General features: G+C 45.1%; 1 protein-coding gene across 1 annotated transcript in view; it reads right to left on the bottom strand.

Moving 5' to 3' along the window:
- SCN1B (sodium voltage-gated channel beta subunit 1) overlaps positions 1-17,672 on the bottom strand; it is a 465,938-nt gene that overhangs the window by 285,658 nt on the left and 162,608 nt on the right. The gene's annotated exons all lie outside the window — the stretch shown is intronic.

The raw sequence follows: 17,672 nt of genomic DNA, 5'->3' as shown, positions 1-17,672 counted from the left end.
AGTACAGTACATGCATTTCTGTCCAACATTGTCCGATAATTGCACTTGCATTGTTCGCGTATTTACTGAACAGTGTTGTGCTAAAATCTACCGCATTGTGTTACTTGTCCTCGGCATTTCCAGTGCCCGTCGTTATTGGGAAGGGTGTTCGGCCACATGGAACTAAAATTCAAGTAGAAATGCACTCTTTTATTGTGAAAAGGTGCCAGGTTTTAGGTCTAAAAGCTAATGTTTTTACGTTATGATCCAAAGCAGGCCTAAGGACACATTTCTCATCATGCCTTGTACAACAGTGCTCAGGTAAATGGCAGAGGGATAAAAGTATGAAGTTTTCCCATTGAAGTTATTGCTTTAGTTATGAAATTGTTAGGCGCTGGCTTGTTCCCTTTGGGCCACTTGGAACTTAGGAGCCTTTGAAACACATGCTCCTCATGTAAATAACTGTAAAGGTAGAGAGGTTGCTAACTAGGAAGTCCGAGGTGTCAAAACTTTGCACAATGTTTTTGTAGTATCCCGCTAAGAGCTCTAACAGCCTGACCCACCCTTCTTTTGTGAGTTCAGTGCTCTAACAGTCTGACCCACTCTGGTTTTGGCGGATCAGCTTGAGGTTGTGACCGGAGGTCTAGTGGGGAACCATATGCTACGGGAAACACCCGGGCGGGTTCAGCCGGCAAATAACAAAAAACGCGGGGCCTTATTTATGAAGGCTTTGCGCCGCCGGTGCGCCACTTTTAAAATGGGAAAAAGTGACGCACCGGCGGCGCAAGGCCTTCATAAATAAGGCCCGCGTTGTTTTGGACTGCGACGTGATGTTCTGCGGGGTGATGTTCGGGCCAATAGGAAGCAATGCAATCGCGCTGTAAAGGGCTGCGATGTGTTGGCTGACGATAAAATGGTCGGGCCGATGTCTTAGACGCGATGTTAATGCACGCGATCAGTGTGCCTGCGATGTAACGTCATACATCCATAAAAGATAGCAATAATCAGGGTTCCGTGGGCCCCTCAGTCCTCTGCACCCCGGTGCCACTGCACCTGCTGCGCCAGTGGAAGGTCCGTCTCTGGGTGAAAATCTAGGATGTGAAGTAGCAGGTATATGAATAAGAGAATGCATAGGATGTGATGCAGCGGGTGTAAGAGAAATTGAATACATAGGATGGGATGCAACAGGTGTAGGAGAAATGGAATGCATAGGATGTAATGCAGCAGATATGAGGGTATGAAAGGAAGAGAATGCACAGGATGGGATGCAGCAGGTGTACGAGGAAGAGAATGCATAGGATGTAATGCAGCAGGTATGAGAGGAAGAGAATGCACAGGATGGGATGCAGCAGGTGTAAGAGGAAGAGAATGCACAGGATAGGATGCAGCGGATGTATGATGTTACAACGCATAAATTAACAACGCCTACCTTTACATCGCAAGTTTTACAACGCATAACATTACAACGCATAGTGCTTTTGGGCGCTGGATAGTGAATAGTTTAATTTACTATTCCAACTCCAGTCCCCGTGGATAGTAGGGAAGGTGTTGGATAGTACATTAAACCTATTCCCTATCCTAGAGCGCCCCCCAGCGCAATGCGTTGTAATGGTTTGCGTTGTAAAAGTTGCGTCCTAAAGGCACTGCATGGTAAAAGTTGCGTTGTAAAGGTTGTTCACCGGATGCAGCAGGTGTAAGAGGAAGAGAATGCACAGGATGGGATGCAGCAGGTGTAAGAGGAAGAGAATGCACAGGATGGGATGCACCAGGTGTAAGAGGAAGAGAATGCATAGGATTTGATGCAGAAGGTATAAAAGGAAGAGAGTGTGTAGAATGTGACCCAGCAGGTATAAAAGGAAGAGAATGAATATGATGTGATGCCGTGGGTGTAAGAGGAAGAAAATGCCTAAGATGTGATGCAGTAGGTTTAAGAGGAAGAGAATGCATAGGATGAGAAGCAGGAGGTATAAAAGGAAGAGAATGCATAGGATGGGATGCATCAGGTGTAAGAATAAGAGAGTGCATAGGATTTGATGCAGCAGTTATGAAAGAAAGAGAATGCTTAGGATGGGATGCAGCGGGTGTAGGAGGAAGAGAATGCATAGGAAGTAATCCAGCAGGAATGAGAGGAAGAGAATGCATAGGATGTACCGGAGCAGGTGTAAGAGGAGGGCAATGCATAGGATGTGATGCAGCAGTTGTAAGAGGAATAGAGGGCATATGATTTGATGCAGCAGGTTTAAAAGGAAGAGATTGTATAGGATGGGATGCAGTGGGTGTAAGAGGAAAAGAATACATAGGATGTAATGCAGCAGTTGTAAGAGGAAGAGAATGCATAGGATGGGATGCAGCAGGTGTAAGAGGAAATAATGCATATGATGTGATTCTGTGGGTGTAAGAGGAAGAGAATGCATATGATGTGATGCAGGTGTAAGAATAAGAGGATGCATAGGATATGTTGCAGTGGGTGTAATAGGAAGAGAATGCATATGGTGTAATGTAGAGGGTATAAGAGGAAGAGAATGCATATGATGTGATGCAGGTGTAAGAGTAAGAGGGTGCATAGCATATGTTGCAGTGGGTGTAATAGGAAGAGAATCCATAGGGTGAGATGCAGAGGGTATAAGAGGAAGAGAATGCATAGGATGTGATGCAGCAGATGTAAGAGGAAGAGAATGCATTGTATGGGATGCTGCAGGTGTAAGATGGAGAGAATGCAAGGGATGTGATGCAGCAGGTGTAAGAGGGAGAGAATGCATAGGATGGGTTGCAGAAGGTGTAAGATGAAGAGAATGCAAAGGATGTTATGCTGCAGGTGTAAGATGGAGAGAATGCAAGGGATGTTTTGGTATCCTGCGCGGGCTCCGTCCAGTGCTCAAGTTCTTTGACGCCTCCACTAGGCAGCTCATGATCCAAGCTACCGTCATCTCTAGGCTGGATTATGCGAGCTCCCTGTTGGTAGGTCTGAACCAGGCTGAGATTGGACGCCTGCAACGGATCCAGAACGCTGCAGCAAGATCGGTGGTAGGATTACCTAGATCTTGCCCCACTTCCAGTACTTTGCGCTCATTGCACTGGCTCCCGGTGGCCCAGCGGATCCAGTTTAAGGTCCTCTGTGTCGCATATAAGATTCTGAAGGGATCCCCAGCTGTGATTCTGTCGACACTTTTGGCCCATTACATTCCAGCCCGAGCTTTAAGATCTGCTGATCTAGAACTGGCTATTGTCCCGCGCTTTAAGCGGAGTAGAGCTGGCGGGCGCTCCTTTAAAGTTCGGGCAGCGGTGCTTTGGGACTCCCTTCCCCCGGGCATTCGTGCCCTTGGGGATCTTCTTTCTTTTCGCCGGGCGGTGAAAACCTTTTTATTCCCTTAGTTTAAGTGTGCTTGATTATTGTTTCGTTGTGTTGTGCAGCTGCCTTGTCGGGCGCCAGGACGCTCCTTGGCTGGAGCATCTGTGCGCCTAATAAAAACGCATAACATAACATAACATAACAAAACATGTGATGCAGCAGGTGTAAGAGGGAGATAATGCATAGGATGGGATGCAGAAGGTGTAAGAGGAAGAGCATGCATAGGTCGGGATGCAGCAGGTATAAGAGGAAGAGAATGTATAGGATGGGATGCAGCAGGTGTACGAGAAAGAGAATGCATAGGATGTAATGCAGCAGATATGAGGGTATTAAAGGAAGAGAATGCACAGGATGGGATGCAGCAGGTGTACGAAGAAGAGAATGCATAGGATGTAATGCAGCAGGTATGAGAGGAAGAGAATGCACAGGATGGGATGCAGCAGGTGTAAGAGGAAGGGAATGCACAGGATGGGATGCAGCAGGTGTAAGAGGAAGAGAATGCACAGGATGGGATGCACCAGGTGTAAGAGGAAGAGAATGCATAGGATTTGATGCAGAAGGTATAAAAAGAAGAGAGTGTGTAGGATGTGACCCAGCAGGTATAAAAGGAAGAGAATGAATAGGATGTGATGCCGTGGGTGTAGGAGGAGAAAAATGCCTAAGATGTGATGCAGTAGGTTTAAGAGGAATAGAATGCATAGGATGAGAAGCAGGAGGTATAAAAGGAAGAGAATGCATAGGATGGGATGCATCAGGTGTAAGAATAAGAGAGTGCATAGGATTTGATGCAGCAGTTATGAAAGGAAGAGAATGCTTAGGATGGGATGCAGCGGGTGTAAGAGGAAGAGAATGCATAGGAAGTAATCCAGCAGGAATGAGAGGAAGAGAATGCATAGGATGTACCGGAGCAGGTGTAAGAGGAGGGCAATGAATAGGATGTGATGCAGCAGTTGTAAGAGAAATAGAGGGCATAGGATTTGATGCAGCAGGTTTAAAAGGAAGAGATCGCATAGGATGGGATGCAGTGGGTGTAAGAGGAAAAGAATACATAGGATGTAATGCAGCAGTTGTAAGAGGAAGAGAATGCATAGGATGGGATGCAGCAGGTGTAAGAGGAAAGAATGCATATGATGTGATGCTGTGGGTGTAAGAGGAAGAGAATGCATATGATGTGATGCAGGTGTAAGAGGATGCATAGGATATGTTGCAGTGGGTATATTAGGAAGAGAATGCATAGGGTGTAATGTAGAGGGTATAAGAGGAAGAGAAATGTCAAGAAAACATGGAAGGGGGTTCCCAATTTTAAGGGGGAGGTATTCACAACTCTCTAAATGAAGGAAAACGGACAAAAACACCCACAAAAGACCTAAAATATATATCAAATGTTTCTTTTTATTAACATAGAAAAATAATTCAGTTATTGAAATTTAATATACAGTACATTTCTTTGTCTTAATTTTGTATGAGGTCATCGTAATAAATACAACCTAGATATATAAACACAGCCTTAGGACAACAAGGAAAAAATAAAAATTGGCACACAGCTCATTCACTCTTCCAGTCAACCCAAAATCATACCCATACCAAAACTCACATTCACATTCAAACAGGAAACATCCAAGAAAAGCGCCGACGCGCGTTTCGGAACAGTGCCAATTCAGGCTTCCTTCATCAGGGCGCAAGGTGCTGATGGAATGGATAAGCGTGGTCTTCCAAGATCCAACAACCCAATCCTGGGAAGGAGTCCTAGTGACAATCAAGGCTGGCAAAACTTATCTGTGGGCAAAAAGGAGTAATTAAAAAATAAAGAAAAATGCAATGCAATAAAATCGTGGAGGGAATTTTTGAATTAAAGCAGAGTCCAGATACACGCACAACTAAGGAGGAATAGGCAACTCATGTGTTGATAGCGATTGAACGAGGCCCTTTTATATCCCATGCATAGAGCAAATACCCAAGTGCAAGAAAGAAAGATACAGACCAAGCAGGTAAAGAAGCGGGTGGTACAAGAAGGAACCGTGATATGTTAGACAAAAGACAATGTGTACAGCGAGAAAAATAACCAGATGCACGCCCCTGTAGCCAAGATGGAATAAAATCTAAAATGCATACCATGAGAAACTGTCTGCAAGAAGGGCCCTCAAGAAGTCATAGATATTCAAGGCGAGTAAAGTTCGCACTCAGTATTCACACAAATAACTGGACAAGACAGGATTTCAAATCCGGAAAGGCCAAAGAAATGATGAGGACAATCAGGACTAATGAAACAGAATAATAGGCATACAAAATATTAACATTGAAACTGGTGTCCAATGTGGGAAAACAACAGTCTCTAGTCTATACTGTGAAAAGTGCAGAGCACCTTAGAAGACTCTCAGGTACCTAAATGGCAAGCAATCGAAAATGGAAAGAGGAGTTTACCTTAAATATTCGTCGTAGGTCCTGTATAAACAATCACCCAGGGGTAAAGACAAATTGTAGGAAATGATAAAATGACAGCTATACACGATGAAGCTAAGGATTCGGAACCTGAGGGGCACCAGGGGTCAATGCAGAGTCCGGACCTAAAGGGAGACAAATACCAGCAGGAATAGAGACGATATACAACGCAATGTGAAACAGAAGTAAACAAGCCGGTAAAGAAGCAAGTGACACAAATGAAAACACTGTTGTAAAGAAGCAATGAAAACTCAATAGAAAAGGAGACCAAAAGAGGCATCCACTAAAGAATGGCGAGTATATGGGTACACCCCAAAAAATATTTACCATATTAAATCAGTGCACCGGAACCCTCAACAACTACAGGGAGTCGGAAACTTTCGATTCAGGGCGGCATGATCAAAATAAGTGGCCTGAAATGAAGCAAAAACGTGTTGCTAGAAGGCGATAATAGCCAGAAATGTAAAGTGGTAAACGCGAACCTCCACAGCGGGTACATACCTTAAAACGAGCAGAAGACCAGCCCGATCGGAGAATCAGCAGCTACGCTCCTCGACTTTGCAGACCGGATACGGTAGAGGCGAGGTCTGGAGCAGGGTTTAAATACAGAAGAGAATGTATAGGATGTGATGCAGATATTAGAGTAAGAGGATGCATAGGATATGTTGCAGTGGGTGTATTAGGAAGAGAATGCATAGGTGTGATGCAGCAGGTGTAAGTGGAAGAGAATGCATATGATGTGATGCAGGTGTAAGAGTAAGAGGGTGCATAGGATATGTTGCAGTGGGTGTAATAGGAAGAGAATGCATAGGGTGTGATGCAGAGGGTATATGAGGAAGCGAATGCATAGGATGTGATGCAGCTGACGTAAGAGGAAGAGAATGCATTGTATGGGATGCAGCAGGTGTAAGATGAAGAGAAGGCATAGGATGTGATGCTGCAGGTGTAAGATGGAGAGAATGCAAGGGATGTGATGCAGCAGGTGTAAGAGGGAGAGAATGCATAGGATGGGATGCAGCAGTTGTAAGAGGAAGAGAATGCATAGGATGGGATGCAGCAGGTGTAAGATGAAGAGAATGCAAAGGATGTGATGCAGCAGGTGTAAGAAGAGGGAGAGAATGCATAGGATGGGATGCAGAAGGTGTAAGAGGAAGAGAATGCATAGGGCGGGATGCAGCAGGTGTAAGAGGAAGAGAATGTATAGGATGGGATGCAGCAGGTGTAAGATGAAGAGAATGCATAGGGCGGGATGCAGCAGGTGTAAGAGGAAGAGAATGTATAGGATGGGATGCAGCAGGTGTAAGATGAAGAGAATGCATAGGATGTGATGCAGCAGGTGTAAAAGGAAGAGAATGCATAAGATGTGGTGCAGCAGGTATAAAAGCAAGAAAGTGCATAGGTTGAGATACAGCGGGCCTAAGAGGTAGAGAATGCATAGGATGTGATGCAGCTGGTGTAAAAGGAAGAGAGTGCATAGGATGTGATGCAGCGGGTGTAAAAGAGACTAGAACCTGCAACGTGAAGCAGGCAGTGTGCCTAGGATGTGAAGCAGTGGCAGGGATGAAGACTTAAAGTCTATGTAACCTTGTGGCCCATCTATGTGGACTGAATGCCTAGGATGTGATGTACTAGTGTGTCAGGGGGGCTGGATCCTGTAATGGGTAGCAGCAGTTCAAAGGGACTGAATCCCGAGGATGTGACGCACTAACGTGTCAAGGGGACTGAATCCTGTGATGCGAGGCTTCCGGTACAAGGGGTTAGAATGCATAGGATGTGACGCACTAACGTGTCAAGGGGACTGGATCGGGTGATGCGAGGCTTCCGGTAGAAGGAAGACTGAATGCCTAGAATGTGATGGAGGTGGATTAGGAACTGCATTCAGTGGTCTAAAATTAGCCCCTTCAGCCCCCTCGTGGTGCGGGGGGGGTGGGGCTCGAGCTCCAGGGCCCCCCTCCTGCACCCTGGCCTGAGAGTTCCTCAGTGGGTCCGGGGTGTGGGGGCCCCTCCGTGTACTTTGCACGACCGGATCCTATGATGTGATGCACGAGGTGAAAGGGGGGGCTGGATCCTATGATGCGCAGGAGCAGGTGTAAGGATGACTGGATCCTATGATGTGACGCACGAGGTGTAAGGGGGGGTCTGGATCCTATGATATAATGCTCAAGGTGTAAGGGGGGGCTGGATCCTATGATATGACGCACAAGGTGTTAGGGGGGGCTGGATCCAATGATGCGCAGGAGCAGGTGTAAGGGTGACTGGATCCTATGATGTGACGCACGAGGTGAAAGGGGGGGGCTGGATCCTATGATGTGACGCACGAGGTGAAAGGGTGACTGGATCCTATGATGTGACGCACGAGGTGAAAGGGGGGCTGGATCCTATGATGCGCAGGAGCAGGTGTAAGGGGGACCGGATCCTATGATGTGACGCACGAGGTGAAAAGGTGACTGGATCCTATGATGTGACGCACGAGGTGAAAGGGGGGCTGGATCCTATGATGTGACGCACGAGGTGAAAGTGGGGGCTGGATCCTATGATGCGCAGGAGCAGGTGTAAAGGGGACCGGATCCTATGATGTGACGCACGAGGTGAAAGGGCGACTGGATCCTATGTCGTGACGCATGAGGTGAAAGGGAGGGCTGGATCCTTTGATGCGCAGGAGCAGGTGGAAGGGGGACCGGATCCTATGTCGTGATGCACGAGGTGTAAGGGAGGGCTGGATCCTTTGGTGCGCAGGAGCAGGTGGAAGGGTGACTGGAACCCATATTGCAAAGGCTGAATGAATACCTGAGATGCAAACAGGGTCGGTGTAATGGCGATTTAATACCCAGATGCGAATCGATCACTGGAAGGGACTTGGGCCCACATGCATCATTGTTACATTTTGCACTTCCTAATTTGCGAAAAATAAGGAATCGCAAATTAAGAAGTGCAAAATGCTATGCATCATTATTTTTTCGGTATTCATTTGGGATTCGGTAAAAATCGCAATTTTTACCGAATCCCAAATGAATACCGATTTCTTAAGTAAATTTTCGCAATTCCCATTGATTCCTATGGGCCAAAAGGCCCATAGGAGTCAATGCAAATTGCGAGTGGCACTTAGAAAATTTCATGGGTGCAGGGGGGGGTCCAAAGGACCCCCCCCTGCACCCCTGAAATGTATTTTTCGCATCATGTTTCACACACACATGTCCTAAAGACATGTGTGTGTTAAACATGAATGTTGAAAAAAATACTTTTTCACCATTTTAAACACTTTTTCCAAATTTACCGAGTGGTTCAACCACTCGGTAAATTTGGCACCCTAATTGCGAATTTCCACTTGTCAAAGTAATGATGCATTGCTTTTAAGAAGTCGCACATCTGCGACTTCTTAAAAGCACCCGCAATTTTAGAACTCGCAAAAATATTACGAATTCTAAAATTGCTTCATGCATCCCAAAAAGCACTTTTGCATTCGCAAACGGCCGATTTTAAGGAATCGCACCGTTTGCGACTACAAAAATGCTTGATGCATGTGGGCCTTGATGTGTAGGATGCGAACGGAGAAGGTTAAAAAACAGGACCGCTGGGATTGCCCAACTCTGCGGCTGCTTCGTTTCCTTCTTAATCATACATTTGCCTCACAGTCCGTCATCTGCTGCATAATCTACTGAAATTAACAACAACAAATCCTCCTAGCTCAACTGTTTCAAAAGTTACTAAAAACGCGGTGGCACGTATTGCTGTACAGTGGAAAGCCTTGCTGCCATTGCTGTATTTTGATGTCAAACAGGCATTGATGAGGTGAAACTTTGCCCAGATACTATTAGCCTGTAAAATGACAACATTATGAGGTAAACCTATCACAAAATGTGCCACAATATGCCACATAATGTGCCTGTTATTGCCACATAATTTCTTCAATCCTACTGCATAGTGTGGTCCTCCCCTGCCGCATAAGACCAGGGCCCGTGTATGTGAAGAGCAAGAGACATGATGACTGCTAGACCGGCGTAAAGAGGGGAAGGGTGCACGTGGGCAAGTGTACGGGGATGTACTGAGGGTAAGGAGGAGGTTCGAATGACTTAAAAGTGTTGGCAAATGTCCAGAAAGTATTTGGCAAAGAAGACGACGACGACTCCGGGCAACACGAAGCGTGGGCTGGAAAAACAGGTTTCGTTTTTCACATGCAAAGTGCAAAGAGCGAGTGCTGAAAACAGGCTATAAATAGCTCTGTTCTGTGTCCGAGTGCACGTGAGGGCGAGAAGCTGCGGGTCACGCCGCACCCGAGGCCTTTCCTCAAGAGCATGCACCTCTCCAAAATCAGTATCCCCAACGAAACACACCCGGAGAGCGCAGTGGTGGGAAACCATGAATTCAGCGGGCGCACCCTGAAGAACAGGGGGGCAGAGTGGCGGCTGCCACCTGACACTCTGATGGGAATGCCTCAGTGTAAACTAACTGCTTCCGCTTGGAACCCAGCATGGAAGGAGCCCGCCGACCCCACTTACACCCTATGAGATATCATAAATGTACAATCGGAAACGTTGGTTGTACAGATACAATCATGTGCTCTAAAAAGTATAAAGTGGTGTCTATATTATAAGATCCTATAAGTAAATGTTTTCTAATGCTCAGTGACATGGTCAGCGACTAGCTGCCGCCTCCCCCCCAATCCGGCACCCAACACCCAGGAACGTGGACACGAGACATGTTTTACTTTTTGGAAGGCGGGCGCTAGTCGCCCGGCCGTATTTATTAAAGTATGAAATTAAAGGTTTTAATTGCATAATCATCAATGAATACAAAAATCAGCAGGACATTTAGTTATACAATTCTTATCAACAAGTTTGAGAGCCTGACCTTAACAAAACTCTAATACATGTTGTTACCTAGCTTAAACTAAACATCCTAAACTTGATTTTTGTACATTTCTGGCCATATGGCAGGGTCACTACCGGTGTCAGGTCCTACAAGCTGCGCCTCCCCCTAGAAGTGCGCATGCGCAGTGTTACCCCGGGAGTTGCCCGGTCTACGCCCTAAACTCCATTTACCCACTAAAGGAGGGCCCTTACTCTGCGCCGGTGGCGTCATGAGTCCACGCGCGCGGGGTGGCTACCAGCCTAAGGAAAGCGTGAACTACTCCTACCCGCGCTCCTTTGCCTATTACCTTGCCCCTGGAGTTCTGGGAGTGGCCCGCAGGCCCCTCCCCCCGGGCGGGAACCTCCATAGGATGATGCCCGCCCCCTCAGACCTCAAATATGTGCTCACCGATAATGACCTTACCGCATGCCCCATACCTAATAAATACGACGACCTATGGGAAAAAATTCTAAAGGACAGCTACACTGGCTAATAAATAACAGTATCAACGTATAGCTAAAAAGGGAAAAAAGGCCTAACGACACATTGTATTAAAATACAATTCGCTTCACACATGTTTCGCCAAATAACAATATCAACGTATAGCTACAAAGGGAAAAAAGGCCTAAAGACACATAGCTTCAAATACAATTCACTTCACACATATTTTGCTAAAAAAGGGGAAAAATTCCTAAACAAACGCATCACAAAATACACCAACAGACCATTCTCTCCTGTGGTCCGTACCTTTGAAACTTACCATTAAACCAGACATAACACTGCTCCAAACTTTGTTACAAGGGATGGTGGGTGGGAAAACAAAGAAGCCCCGAACGCGGGGCACAATGTTCAGCGAGGGAGCGTCCAGGGACAAGGGGGTCTCCTGGGCGCTCCCTACCTCTTATTCCCGAGGGGCCGGTCGGCCCCTCCTATCGCCCGCCCCCCCTGACCCGGAACCACTAAATTGAATCCGGGTCAGGAGGGCCGCCGGCCAATCGGCGGTGGGCCGCACCCCCCCAGGGCACGCCCCCACCGCCGAATGACCACAAGGAGAAAGGGGGGGCGACGGTCGCCGCGCCGCCATGCGTGCGGGGGGGCCGAGGGCCCCCCCCTTTTCAGTCGAGAAGGTTTTTTGGAAACCTTTCTGTGTTTCGCTCATAACTCAGAAAAAAAATCGTAGGTCATGGAGTGGCACCCAAGTTGGGGTTTCGTGTGAGAAATCACCACTTTCACGAGCATTTTTGTGTGAGTTTAATTTGTGTACACAAATTGCTCCCGTGATGTTTATAGTGTATTCACTATAAAAGAGTATGTATGTACTCACAAATAAAAAAAAGTGTGAGTGAAGGTTTAAGAATATTTTTCAACAGAAAATTAGAATCAGGATATATGCAGGGTACGTGTGCTTGTGACTAACTTGCACTAACTAAAACTGGCAAGGGAAAACTCTGTGAGTGTATAGACATAGGAAACAAGCATTAGCAAAGCCAATAGCTTTTGCATTGGCCACCAGACTTTTGGCTCTGTCAATGCTTGTTTTATTTTGCTAAGATTTTTGCGATTTGTTGTTGTTGGGAAAGCTACCGGGTCCTCTTCAATCTAAAAAAAAAAACGCTAAAAGCAAACATATTTTTTGTCTTAAAATGCGCATATTGGCATAGTAGTCTTTGGCACTCAAGGGAACTACTTTGTGTGTGGATGAGTTCCTTGTGAAATAGCAGAACCAAATTACTCACAGTGAAGTCAGCCAGTGGCTGAAGTGGGCTTGGTACTGCCCCGTGCTGTATGCTGCAGTGAGCGCTTGACAAATGTGAATGAGACCCCCGAATGGGAGCCCATCTCCCCTGACTTCTCTTTAATGCCAGTCCCTAACTGTCTCTTGGCCGAGTTCTCTCCCACGACTAGATGCTAAACTTGATTTTATCAGGGACATCTTAACAATTTTGGGGGCTTGGGCTAAACGTAATTTGGGGCCACAGCTTTGAATTTATGATCCAATTTCAGCTCTTTTGGGTCCTCTTTGGCCAGGTCACTGACTGTGCACTGGTACACTTGTCCACATTTTTAATGTATTTATATCTAATATTTAGGGATAGTGACCGTGTGATTTCAATATTGTAACACAGCATTAGCTCACTAATATTGCTGCAAATATCTGTGACAATCTTCCATTTCTCATATGTGATGTCCTGTTTTGATCAGAAATAAACATTTTTATGGATATTCCATTAAATATAAACACATTTTCGGAAATATTGTCTGTAATAGTTTCTCGCACATCACTCACAGTAAAAATACATTAAAGAAAAACAGTATTTAAGACAATCTGTTTAATATTTATTCAAGGTGACCAGGGTAAGACTCTCTGCAGAACAGAGCTGGGTCTATCAGAAGGCCCCCAGAAAAGCCGGGTCCTGGGCCGAGCCCACTTTGCCGGTGCCTTTAAAAGTCTCTGTATTTTATGGCTATAGGTACATAAAGCAAAAACAACAAGTGATGAACTGAATGTGGATCAATGTCACACACTCCCCCAGTCAAAAGATCTGGGCCCAAATCCATCGTTTTTTTGCACTCCACACCACCCTGGGTTAGACAATGGCGATATGCAAATCAGCTCTGACCCTGTTGCCCCATGGGAACAGTCCAGTCCGAACTACAAAAGCCATGTCCTTCCCAGAACGGAATCAAGCATCCGAGGACCGGACCGGTTTCGAGGTAACACCTCTCTTCGGCCCGGCTAGCTTGACTCCAAGTGGTGTGGAGTGCCTGGGACCCACGTCTGGGCATCCCCAGCGCACTTAGGGCGGCAATTGCAAAAACAACAAGTGATGGACTGAATGTGGATCAATGTCACACACTCCCCCAGTCAAAAGATCTGGGCCCAAATCCATCGTTTTTTTGGACTCCACACCACCCTGGGTTAGACAATGGCGATATGCAAATCAGCTCTGACCCTGTTGCCCCATGGGAACAGTCCAGTCCGAACTACAAAAGCCATGTCCTTCCCAGAACGGAATCAAGCATCCGAGGACCGGACCGGTTTCGAGGTAACACCTCTCTTCAGCCCGGCTAGCTTGACTCCAAGTGGTGTGGAGTGCCTGGGACCCACGTCTGGGCATCCCCAGCGCACTTAGGGCGGCAATTGCAAAAACAACAAGTGATGGACTGAATGTGGATCAATGTCACACACTCCCCCAGTCAAAAGATCTGGGCCCAAATCCATCGTTTTTTTGCACTCCACACCACCCTGGGTTAGACAATGGCGATATGCAAATCAGCTCTGACCCTGTTGCCCCATGGGAACAGTCCAGTCCGAACTACAAAAGCCATGTCCTTCCCAGAACGGAATCAAGCATCCGAGGACCGGACCGGTTTCGAGGTAACACCTCTCTTCAGCCCGGCTAGCTTGACTCCAAGTGGTGTGGAGTGCCTGGGACCCACGTCTGGGCATCCCCAGCGCACTTAGGGCGGCAATTGCAAAAACAACAAGTGATGGACTGAATGTGGATCAATGTCACACACTCCCCCAGTCAAAAGATCTGGGCCCAAATCCATCGTTTTTTTGCACTCCACACCACCCTGGGTTAGACAATGGCGATATGCAAATCAGCTCTGACCCTGTTGCCCCATGGGAACAGTCCAGTCCGAACTACAAAAGCCATGTCCTTCCCAGAACGGAATCAAGCATCCGAGGACCGGACCGGTTTCGAGGTAACACCTCTCTTCAGCCCGGCTAGCTTGACTCCAAGTGGTGTTTTTTGCTATAGGTACATAAAGGCCATAATGCAAAAGTGATAGCAAATCATTTACACCCACCGCATAGCAAGACAGCTAAAATACATATGCTGAAATCACAGATGAGTCTCTATGGACAAGGAAAGACATTTACCATTTCATAACTTAACTTCTGAAATTTAAAAGTGTTCCGCAGGCAGCAAACGTAGGAAGCTCGAATGGCATTTGCGCCCACTAAAGAGAATTCCGCAATTTTTTTTATAGCTGGACGAACTAAAATGTTTTTTTTTCAAGTGAACAATTTGAATGAATGTTAATGCTTGGTAAACACATCACGTCTAGATATAGTATTTCTTTGGCACCAGTGCCACTTTCGGTTATGGCACACATCCTGCCACTCATAGCTCTGTATACCACGTGCATGTTTCGAAAAGAAGATGCTGTATTTTGCCTCAGAAATTAGCAGTTTCCACGTAATACCACATTATAATATGCTTCCAAGTACATATTTGTAATTCAGTTAAGGATTTTTTTCAGAGACTACTAAACAAGCAATCTTTTTGCACTTCATAAAATCCTACTGAACTCAGTGACATTCACATTGTAATCGTGCTAACAGGTAACGTTTCTTTCAGTCCTGTATGAACATACTGCACTGCGGTCTGCAAGTTACCCAAGAATCCTTGAAACACATGCATGAACCCACTGCGTTATTTTACTAAGCTTTTACCCTGGCACCTGCAGCTTTACACTTTAAGTAAAGGTCTATGGCCAGTTCTGTCAAAAAATTGACATAAGCAATTCTAGGTCTAATTTTAGCATGTACCCACCCACCAGGTTTACTACAACAGTCACAAATAGACCAAAATTGTCACACATAAATATAAGAAATTATTTTCATTTTATTAGTCAATGATATTTTGAATTTTCCTTTTTTTTTCATGTATTTCTATTTCAACCGAACAGATTGTATTTCAATTTATTGTTGATATCAAAAATAGTATCCATTTGTGCATTCATATATACATTAAGAAATGTGTTTAAAACAACAGAAACAACCATAGAAAGGAATTGAAAGGGGGCAATGCGGTAGAGTCGCATCTAGTGGACTATCCATCTTTCCTGGCGGCCTACATCCTCTAGTTTGCCTACTATCGTTGCCATGCTTGGATATTTCCCTTGGCAGTTTTGTTTTAATAGTTCATCTATCAATGGTGGTTATCGGCTGTGCTTGCTATCAACCCATACTTTGAATCCATATTCTAGAATCCATTCCACGTGTATATCATTTCAGTGCAATAGACGGTTTCCTGATGAAGGCCATAATGCCGAAAAGCACATAGTTTACATCTACCGCATTGCCCCCATCAATTCCTGTCTATGGTTGTTTCTGTTGTTTTAAACAAATTTCCTAATGTATATATGAATGCATAAATGGATACTATTTTTGATATCAACATTGAATTGAAATGCAATCTGTTCGGTTGAAATAGAAATACATGAAACAAAAAAAGTATAATTCAAATATTATTGCCTAATAAAATGAAAATAATTTCTTATATTTATGTGTGACAATTTCGGTCTATTTGTGACTGTTATAGTAAACCTGGTGGGTGGGTACATGCTAAAATTAGACCTAGAATTGCTTATGTCAATTTTTTGACTGAACTGGCTATAGACCTTTACTTAAAGTGTTTCTTTCCCTATGTATAGCTAGTTCATTAGATATATGGGGTCCCCTTTTTTCAAAAGAAGGAAAAAAAACCTGCAGCTTTACATGCAGTGCCATAGAGATGACGTATTAACAGAGACATTGAAGTGATAGAATGTAGAATAAAAGGTGAACGAAAATGAGTACAAACTAGAATGCGTATCCGTATATGATGTTATTGTGTTTTTATGTAGCAGAGCTGCTGTTCTGCTGAAATTTGTCACCTGAGAGACTGCTTGCTGCCTGGTGTCCTTTCCTTGTGACATTCACCAGGTGAGTCTAGCTACCTTTGAGTATTGAACTTCCTCTCACTACTAGAAGATTAAACCACCTAAAAAAGAGTTTCCTCTTAAGTCTTTTTCTCTGTTTTCCAATTCCGTCTCAGCCTGACTCACTTCTCACACTTCTCAGACCACTTCCCCATCTCTCCTGTGCTGTACAATGTTATATATTTTTTCTAGCACAAAGCAAAATGTAAATGTCTGTAAATGAACTGTGCAGATATTTCAGAATATGGACAGCACAAATGAAGCATATTTTTCCGTTACTGTGGTGGAGACAAATATTTTTAAATGTTCAACTCAATCAATACACTGGGTGATGACATTTCCATACATTACCATTTGTGCACTGTATAATGTTATCAGTAAAACTGTATGTCTAGGCAAATGCAATAGTCATTCAAATTGAAGATGTAATTGCAATGCGCTACTACACCATGCATACTCCATTTTACCCTAGTCCACTCCACTCTACTCTGCACCACTCCACTCCACACTGCTTTACTGCTCTCTACTCTGCAACAGTCCACTCTACGCCACTGAGGTCGACGTCTCTCTTCTCTATTCGACTACATTCTATGCTAATTCACTCTACTCAACACTAATCTACTATGCACCACTAAACTCTATGCCAATCCACTCTAAAACCACTCTATCTACTCTGCACCACTGCACTCTACAACACTGAGAGATGACTGTGATGTGAGATCAGATGATGTTAGCAATCCGTGTCATGTATATGTTGAAAAGGGTGGGTCTGGGGGATGATCCCTGTGAAACTGCATATCAATTTCTTTGTCTCTAATAAGAAGGGTGGCATCTTGACCCTTTGGGTTCCTCCTCTGAGGACTCTATGACACTCCATGCCACTCTTGAACTCTCTACGCCACTCAATAACACTCCACTTTACTCCACTTTATTACAATCTACTTCCAACTTCTTTACCCTCCATAACATTTGGCCAAGCTGCATGGCAGCCAAGCTTGTGTACAACATGGCTAAAAAATATTGGCATAGCCTATAGCTCTTACATAGACGAGACGTATTGGTGTTGCCAATGCTTGTTTGTGGAAGCATGCAACTTGTGCCCAATCATACCATGTACTCCTGACTACTCCTGAGGCCCAAAGCCCCTCTCCAAGTGATGCTTAAATAAATGTCTGGCGACATCCGCGCTGTCAAGTCATACCATAAAAATGGGTCCCTGCATGATATTTTAGCTTTGTCCCTTACAAAGCTTCAAGCCTTTCTGATTTTGCTCAGCTGTTCACTACTAAGTCCATGTCTTTGTTCCTGCAATACTGGACCATGGTAATGATGAACTCTCATA

This window comes from Lissotriton helveticus, chromosome 7 (genome assembly GCF_964261635.1).
Source record: "Lissotriton helveticus chromosome 7, aLisHel1.1, whole genome shotgun sequence".
Lineage (NCBI taxonomy): Eukaryota > Metazoa > Chordata > Amphibia > Caudata > Salamandridae > Lissotriton > Lissotriton helveticus.
Note: the sequence above shows the minus strand (reverse complement) of the source record. Positions and strands in the feature narration are given on the sequence as shown.